We start from the raw sequence: 9,487 nt of genomic DNA, 5'->3' as shown, positions 1-9,487 counted from the left end.
CCTCTCGATATACCACAGCATAATCCGCAAAACGTCTCAGTGAACTTCCGATGTCATCCACAAGGTCATTTATGTATATTGTGAATAGCAACGGCCCTACGACACTCCCCTGCGGCACACCTGAGATCACTCTTACTTCGGAAGACTTCTCTCCATTGAGAATGACATGCTGCGTTCTGTTATCTAGGAACTCTTCAATCCAATCCACAATTGGTCTGATAGTCCGTATGCTCTTAGTTTGTTCATTAAAAAACTGTGGGGAACTGTATCGAACGCCTTGCGGAAGTCAAGAAACACGACACCTACCTGGGAACCCGTGTCTATGGCCCTCTGAGTCTCGTGGACGAATAGCGCGAGCTGGGTTACACACGATCGTCTTTTTCGAAACCCATGCTGATTCCTACAGAGTAGATTTCTAGTCTCCAGAAAAGTCATTATACTCGAACATAATACGTGTTCCAAAATTCTACAACTGATCGACGTTAGAGATACAGGTCTATAGCACATCTGTTCGATGTCCCTTCTTGAAAACGGGGATGACCCGCGCCCTTTTCCAATCCCTTGGAACGCTACGCTCTTCTAGAGACCTACGGTACACCGCTGTAAGAAGGAGGGCCAGTTCCTTCGCGTACTCTGTGTAAAATCGAACTGGTATCCCATAAGGTCCTGCAGCCTTTCCTCTTTTGAGCGATTAATTGTTTCTCTATGCCTCTGTCGTCTGTTTCGATATCTACCATTTTGTGATCTGTGCGACAATCCAGAGAAGGAACTACAGTGCAGTCTTCCTCTTTGAAACAGCTTTGGAAAAAGACATTTAGTATTTCGTCCTTTAGTCTGTCATCCTCTGTTTCAATAGCATTTTGGTCACAGAGTGTCTGGACATTTTGTTTTGATCCACCTACCGCTTTGACCAAAATTTCTTAGGATTTTCTGCCAAGTCAGTACCAGTACAGGCGCTGCAGACGTTGCGGTGCCGTTACCAAAGGTACTCGCGTCTGTAGTCTGTTGCCATAGCCGGTATTGTCACCTCGGTGTACAAATGATTTTCTATAATTGAAACCGTGTCGTGTCCCAGTAACTAAATTGAACAGGAAGTATAGAATATTTATTGCGTTTCAAATGCCTATTTGTTATCCACTTGGTATTTTTAAGGTAGCTTACTTTGATACCTAAAAGATAAGATGATTTCTGTGTTAGGATGAAAGTGGAAGTTAAAAATCAAATATGTAGAAAAGTAAGAACGAGAGATAAAATCACGCTGAATATCGAAAAAGTAAGGAACGGAGTATGTCAAATTAATATTTCTCGAAGAGGAAAGAGAGTGAATAAACACTGAAAATAGGTTACTGACTTTCTGCCGTGCACAACAAATTGTTTTCTTGCAAAACTTCTCTCACGTTAATGATTGTATTGCATTACTTTCCAGCTTACTAGTTTTAATGTTGGCCAGCATTACGAATGTTGAAATGCACGTGTCTGAATGCTAGATTTTTTTGCAGTAATGAGCTAAAGCGTAGCCTGAGGCGCTAGACGTGTTTGCCGAGGTTGCCACACCGGTTCCCTGGAGGCCACGCCAGTAGGTGTCTAGACGGCCACCCGTCAGCATTCGCGTGCTGCGAGCTCGGACCACGCGACTGTGTGGCTTCGTGGAGGCGACTTGGCTGCCCTCAGCTGGATTCGTGAGTTTTTCGTGTCTTTTTCTGAAATCGGTGAGTGCAACGGCTGCAAACGCTTGTAGGAATTTACGGTGCAATGAACTTTCGACTGGAGTGCGCAGACGCCGACAGGATCCGAAAACCGCGCATGGATACGAGATATTTTGTAGCTAACAGTAACAAGAGTCAACACTCAATAACCGTCGAAATTATTATAAAATTATAGCAATTAAAAAGTCAAGAATGATAAGGTTCATGAAGGTGCTTTGTTGACAACTATCGTTTCCAGGTCAGTATAGGCACATTTCCAAGTTTATCTTTCAAGAATACCAATCTCAGTGTCAAATTTTTGAAGTGGTACAAATACACAATTACAGTGTTCGCATTCAACAAAAAACAATGACAATTACTCACAATGCTTACATTTCCATAATGTAAATGGACTGTTACGGAGCCCCGGCTTTTCTGAGGTTATCCACGTTAAGAGTTGAATCACAACGGTGGACTGTGATAATAGAATTCAGTACACCGAGAAATGCTTGTCAAAATGTACAAAGCATGACTGCTTAATGAGTCAGGCCCAGAAAAAAGTGGGAGAACAGCTAATAATGAATGGTGCGCTACTGTGAACGGGGATAAAATGGCTAAAAGTTCATGTCTAGCGAAAGTACTGTTCGTACACGTCAAATATCATCCAAAAAATAATACACCAGTATGGAACCATAACGTTGAGAATGGAGGAGATCTCAGAAATAGCTTCCGGATAATATCCTGTAGGATATATTGTAAGGTCCCGTATACGCCAGCTGCACAAAACAAATCAAGTAAAACTTTAAAATCCCATGGAATGTGCGTACTTGTGTCGTATTTCCAACAGCCCGATGTGGTGTAATCGGCCCTTAGAGGGTGGTACTACACCGCAAGACGGAAATTTACCCGGGGTGGCCGAGAGGTTCTAGGCGCTACAGACTGGAACCGCCCGACCGCTACGGTCGCAGGTTCGGACCCTGCCTCTGGCATGGATGTGTGTGATGTCCTCAGATTAGTTAGGTTTAAGTAGTTCTATGTTCTAGGGGACTGATGACCTTAGAAGTTAAGTCCCATAGTGCCATTTTTTGAACGGAAATTTAAAATGGTTCAAATGGCTCTGAGCACTATGGGACTTAACTTCTCAGGTCATCAGTCCCCTAGAACTGAGAACTACTTAAACGTAACTAACCTAAGGACATCACACACATCCATGCCCGAAGCAGGATTCGAACCTGCGACCGCTAGCAGTGCGGTTCCGGACTGAAGCGCTTAGAGCCGCTCTGCCACAGCGGCCGGCGCAGACGGAAGTCCACGGAAGCTAAGAGAACAACAAATTAGAGACGCGAAGAGCCGCAAGGAGGAAATCACAACTAGGAAAACAACCAAAGACTGGGAACGACGTGACATAACTTTAAAAATGTACATAGTTTATTATAGGCTTAAAATGGAAAACTGAACATAATCTACTTTACATCAGTACCTCAATAGTATACATTATCAAAGCAGTGGTATTTGAGTATTATACAGTTGCTAAATTAACGTGAGAAGCATCCTTGTAGCTAACGGCGGCAATTCAGGAAATAAAAATTCTATAGGATATTGTAGTGTTTTGATTCAGCGTGATTATTCAAAACTGAAACTAGGGCTCCGTTTACTGCCTTCATGATATGTATTTCTTCCAAAGCATTTAAAAAGTTTCCTTTGGTTTCCATAAATGTAACATGCAAATTCTTTTCAGTGCGGGAAAAAGAGTGACCCGCTTCTTTTAGGCAAACTGAGATAGCTAATCTGGGACCGTCGAGGTTTAGTTGTTCTTCAAATCGTATATTAAAATTGCCCCCAATCTGACATATATATTTCTGAGGACACTCATTGCAGGCAATTTCATAAACCTCAGAGCCCTTATATTTACTGTATTCGGCTTTTTCACTATGCCTTTATCAACTACCAACGTACCTTGGAATAAAGCATGCTGGACGGATATTTTGCTTCTTGATTGTCACAATTTTTTTGAGAATTGAAATGGTATTCATAAAATACAGTGAACCGTGTGTTCTGTACGGACAAGTTACTCTGTAACTTCAACATATGATCTGAAGATGGGCAGCTAGCCCGAAACCGGTAATTGAAAATAAAGAATAGCGATCGAGCACTGAAACGCCATATTTTATTTAATGAACGATCGCGGAATTCCCATTGATACAATCATGTCTAGTTTTGATAGAAATGGTATTGAATGTTGAGTGTTGTTATCGTTGTTCACGGTGTCTCTGGGCTGTGGTTGCCATCCCCAGAAAGTTGTTTGTTTTGTATCTGCCACGAGACGAATGAGTAGGCATGCAGTTGGACGTCTACTCGCATTCGTGTTTTCTCGAGCTAGCAAACCACCATATCTGTGAACGGATACTGCCGGAAAATGTCTAAATCCTAAAGTTCAAGCATGCTGACGGCAGCATTACTATTCAACATTCAGGATACTGCATTCTAACTGTGTAGATTTTCAAAGTACCTTTCGAAATCCTAACCATGAAATAGCTAATGCTTTACGTTAGCACAGACAGCTTGTCAGCGCAACAAATGAAAACTGGTGCTGTGCCTGTACTGCTATCACGTCGACGGCGGTATTCGGTCCATTCGAATTGACCCACGCGAGCACATTCCACCTCACTTGTTCACTAGTCGATGCACACTGGCGTTCCGTAAGTCATGGGATATCGATATGATGGTGTTTGTATCACATACACGACGTATAAAAGTGAGGTGCGTTGGCGGAGCTGAGACTTTGAACGTGGAATAATAGTCGGAGGTAAGTGCAAGCAAGGGTCATTCTATTTCGGAAATTGTTAGGAAATTCAAGATTCCGAGATCCACATTGTCAACAGTGTGCCGAGAATACCAAGTTTAAGGCTTTACCTCTCATCACGTACAACGCAGTAACGGACTGCCAAGACGGCCATCATTTAACGACCGAGAGCAGAGATATCTGAATGGAGTTGTTAGCAAGAAACACTGCGCGAAATAACCGCAGAAGTCATTGTGGGACGTACGACGAACGTATCCGCTATGTGAGAGCGGCGAAATTTGGCGTTAATTGTATATGTCAGCAGACGACCGGCGCTAGTGACTTTGGTATCAGTACCACATCACTTGCAGCGCCTCTCCTGAGCTCGAGACCATATCGTTTGGACCATAGATGACTGGAAAACCGTGGCCTCGTCAGGTGAGTCCACATTTCAGTTGGTAAGAGCAGATGGTAGGGCTCGAACATGACGCGCACTCCACGAATCCATGGACCCAAGTTATCAACAACGCTCTGTGCAAGTTGGCGGTGGCTGTATAATTCTGTGCGCTGGTTTTACCTGGAACAGACTGGGTCCTCTGGATCAACTGAACCGATCATTGTTGGGCGAATGATCTGACCAACCAGATTGCTTGTCAGAAATCCCGTCGAACGTTTATGGGACCTAGTTGAGAGGTCAGATGGTAGACACAAGCCTGCATCGACAACACGTCCGCAGTTATGGATGACTCTAGAGGAGGCATAGCTCAATACTACTGCAGGGTCGAAAAGTTTTAGACATGGCTGCTTGGTTCAGTGACCGTTTCTAAATTAAAATTGAAACAAATGAGCCCTCGCTCACTATTATTTTTAGTCTTATTGGCCAAGTTTCAACACTTGTAAGAGTGCCTTCATCAGAATTAAAAGAATTAAAATTGCCTATAACGTACTTACAGATTTATAGGGAAAGTCAAAGTTTGCTCTTTAGTTATCGCCTACAGTTCTGAATACATTTCCAAAACCTTAGATTTTCTTAGCTAAAATAGTATTTCGGAACTGCATGAGGATCCGACACCAGAATTACAAAAAGAAGTCAGGTCAGCCATCAATAACGCAAAAATTTCTAATCAAACCTTTTCAGAAGGAAATGCTCATTAACATGAACCCTGCCGCGCGGGATTAGCCGAGCGCATTGAGGCGCCACAGTCGTGGACTGTGCGGCTGGTCCCGGCGGAGGTTCAAGTCCTCCCTCGGGCATGGGTGTGTGTGTTTGTCCTTAGGATAATTTAGGTTAAGTAGTGTGTAAGATTAGGGACTGATTGCCTTAGCAGTTAAGTCCCATAAGATTTCACACACATTTGAACATGAACCCTCAGCCCCAAAAACTTCGGTCTCAATTTAAAATCCACAAACCTAACCATCCGATACGCCTGATCTCTAATACTATGAATAGCGCGTACCATGATTTGGCCAAATTTCTATATGAAATTCTGAAAAAAGTCATTCGTTTTCGAGAACAATTATTCCGCCCCCAATACCCACGCCTTAGTCCAAAAAATAAAAGATTTAGAATGCAGTTCAGACACCATGCTGTTTTCATTGGACATCAAACATCTTTATACTCGTGTCCCTGTACAGGAAACGTTTACAGTCGAAGAAAAAAAAATTACGTCATTTCATAAAAGATCTTTTAGATGAACAGATCACTGACTTCATGAATCTCATCACGGTCGTAATCAAGTACAGCTATTTTTAATTTAATGAACAACTGTACCAGCAATCCGACGGTCTCTCTATGGAAAATCCCTTGTCGATATTTTCATCAACTCTCTCGAAGAAAAGTTGTTTAACTGTTTTTCAGTTACATCATTAGGCATTCTCTCCTATTTCAGATACGTTGATGTTATTTTAATCATGTTTCAGCGACCTGCATGAGAAAATATCTTTCACCATCGAACTTGAGAACGAGGCCCGCCAATTAAACTTTCTTGACTTGACGCTTACAATACAAGATAATAAAATCTCATTCAATAATTTTCGTAAAGAAACATATACTGATCAGATAGTACCTGCGTCCTCTATTCATCCACAGTCTCATAAAAACGCCTTCTTTCATTATGTTCAACGACGAAATCCATTTACCCAAAACGAGAATAAAGCTAGCATAGTAGATGATATCCTTAAAATGAAAACTACTGAAAAAGTTACTACGCTCTTCACCTCTATCATTGAATCTAACGCAAAAAAATATTTCTCCATTCCTTTCGTGGGGCCCATATCCTATCAGATCCAACGCCTTCTTCGTAATAAATACAACTGCAACGTTGCATTTTCTACCAATAATAATTTGAAAAAAATCTACATTCATGATTTAAAATTGATTCGTTCCCCTTTAGAAACTTTTGGCGTCTATAAGATTGCCTGCGATATCTGCCCTTCTTACTACATAGGACAAACAGGGCGTGCCTTTACAACGAGATATAAGGAACACCTTTTAAGAAAAAATGGCAGTAGTCCCCAAAATTCCCCCAAAGGCCTCTCCAGGAGAGACTAATCCTCAGACCTTAGACGGCAGCAAGACACCTGGAAAAGAAATTGCTATGCCCATTAATCATTCCGAGGTACCACAAGGTTGGAATCCCAATGATGTTTCAGTGTCATCAGTAGGTAGTGACATGCTAGTTGACGAGGACACAAACCCAAACAACCCAACATTCAACCACCGATCCGATCACCCAGTATCAAATTAGGAGTATTCAAATAAGTCGTCTAAATAAACGAAACGGCCCCCTAGAATACAAAGTCAGGAAGAGACACAGGAATTAGAAGGGAAAAGAAGAAGCACAAGAGATATCTTTAAGAAATCTCAGACAGTTTAAACGGCGTTGGCTGTTTCAGTGAGGGTAACCGCTCCTATTAGGAATAATAATGTTCAGATGGAGACAATCACATGAACACAACCGTGTTAGCATCTTCCGTGTCTCTTCCGGTTCCGAGCACGCTTTGGTCGGAAGATACTGAGCAGTATTAAACAGTTATATGCAGGCTTACAAGCTGGCTACAGATAATGTCTCCCGGATAAGTTCGGCGGTCATCTTTGTGCCGCTGACATGGATGTTGCCGTGTTACAAGAGGTTGTATCAACTAAGGTAGCGGACATAACAGGTTAAGAAACCATCATCAACATCGGAAATGAAGGAAGAACAGCAGTTTTATTCAAAGAGAATATCGCTTTCAGAGACTGGTCGGGGTATAACTGTCCAACTTAATGGCCTCATTTTAATTAATGGTTATGCACCATCTGGGACTAATGGAAGACAGCACAGAAGTAACTTTTGTCGGGACGGGATAGCTGAACTGTTAAAGAACGTTGGGGCCGTCGTTACGCTTGCCGGAGATTTTAACTGCGTGTTGCGCCGTGAAGACCAGACGCCCAGTTTTAACTCTTGTCAAGAGCTACAAACATTGGTGACTGAATTAGAACTGCAAGACACCTGGACTTACTTGAATCTCCACCATACCGGCTACACTTGCGTCAGTAGCACCTCAGCAAGCCGGTTAGAGAGAATCTATACTACTAAATAATTCATGCACAATATTGATACTTGTGAGATATGGCCTATACACTTCTCCGATTATAGTGCATGCCATATTTCATTTGGGTTCATGCGACAAAAACTTTTCATGGCCTTGGGGTACGGCAACTTAACGTCGAACTATTGCAGGATGCTGAATTTAAGCAAGAGATTAGACAGACTTAGTACAAATGCTTACGCTCTCCAACTAGTTATCGAGAGCAGTTCATTAGGTGGACCGAATATGCACAGCCCTTGCTTCGTAAATGCATTATACAGTATGCAGAAGCCCAAGCATATTGCGCAAACAGACGGCGGAATATTACTTCTCCTGTTGGCGAGACCTTTCGGCTAAGATAATCAAACTGAAACGCTTTAAGTAGAAAATAACCGCCCTAGCCCGACGGCGTCTGGACGGGTTGCGTACGCGTGTTCGACGCAAGGACGTCCCAATGCAGGAACATACGTCGTTCTAGCACCTAATGAGGGAGACACGTGGAAAAAGAGAATAATAACGGCGCTGGCGGACGATGAAGGAGGATAGTACACTACTCAGATCGCCATAAAACAATATGTGGCGAAGTATTATAGGTACCACTATGCTGGAACGCAAATAGATATACTGGATAGTGAAGAACTTCTAGCAAACGTTAAGACGGGAATACGTGAGGAGTATAATGCCAGTCTAATCGAACTCAGGAGGAAATGAAAACCATAATTAACTATGCTGCGAGGAACAAGTCTGCTGGTCCCGATAGGCTCCCAGTTTAATTTTATGTACGCGTGTGGGACATAGTAGGGAATGAGCTCACAGATATGTACAATGAGCTATTAACTAACCAGGCGTTCCCTCCTATATGTACCGAGGAAATGATTGTACTCATTCCCAAGATAACCGAGCAGCAAGACGAATCACGATCTAAGACTACTCACCTTCCTCAATGCTGTCTGTAAACTTCTCACTCGCATTCCGAATAGAAGGATAAAACCACTCTTGTAAAATGGCACAGGTTCTCACCAAGCAACAGTAATAAAAGGGAAGATCAATGCTAGATACCTTGATGTGAGTAAAGGAACGTCTTAGACCTCACTTGGATAAGTGACAATAGTCTTCCCTTATTGTTTTTAGATTTTGATAAAAACCTTTTATAGGATCACTCATGCCTTCTTATTCAGCACCACGCAGAAAATGGGTTCCAACGAACACTTTATATATGTCACAAGTAAATGTACCAGTGGTGTTGTTCCTACGATTAAAATCGGTGGACAACTGACTGAAACATTTCCAGTTCAACAATCAGTATGTCAAGGATGTCCACTGTGTACGACATTACATGCGATCGTGGTGGAACCTTTGCTTTCGACAATGCACCAGAAATTGACAGGACTACATATCTTCAATACTATGACAGTCTGTCACTTTTATGCCGGCGACATATCTGTTATTG

General features: G+C 42.4%; 1 protein-coding gene across 1 annotated transcript in view; it reads left to right on the top strand.

The window, feature by feature from the left end:
* Nucleotides 1-1,608: 1,608 nt before the first annotated feature.
* The window catches only part of LOC126262198 (retinol-binding protein pinta-like), a 92,691-nt gene continuing 84,812 nt past the window's right edge, over nucleotides 1,609-9,487 (top strand). The window contains exon 1 of the mRNA XM_049958614.1: nucleotides 1,609-1,679. The gene's annotated coding sequence lies outside the window, so the exon portion shown is untranslated. The remainder of the gene's footprint in view (nucleotides 1,680-9,487) is intronic.

Source organism: Schistocerca nitens, chromosome 6, assembly GCF_023898315.1.
Source record: "Schistocerca nitens isolate TAMUIC-IGC-003100 chromosome 6, iqSchNite1.1, whole genome shotgun sequence".
NCBI classification, from domain to species: Eukaryota; Metazoa; Arthropoda; class Insecta; order Orthoptera; family Acrididae; genus Schistocerca; species Schistocerca nitens.
Note: the sequence above shows the minus strand (reverse complement) of the source record. Positions and strands in the feature narration are given on the sequence as shown.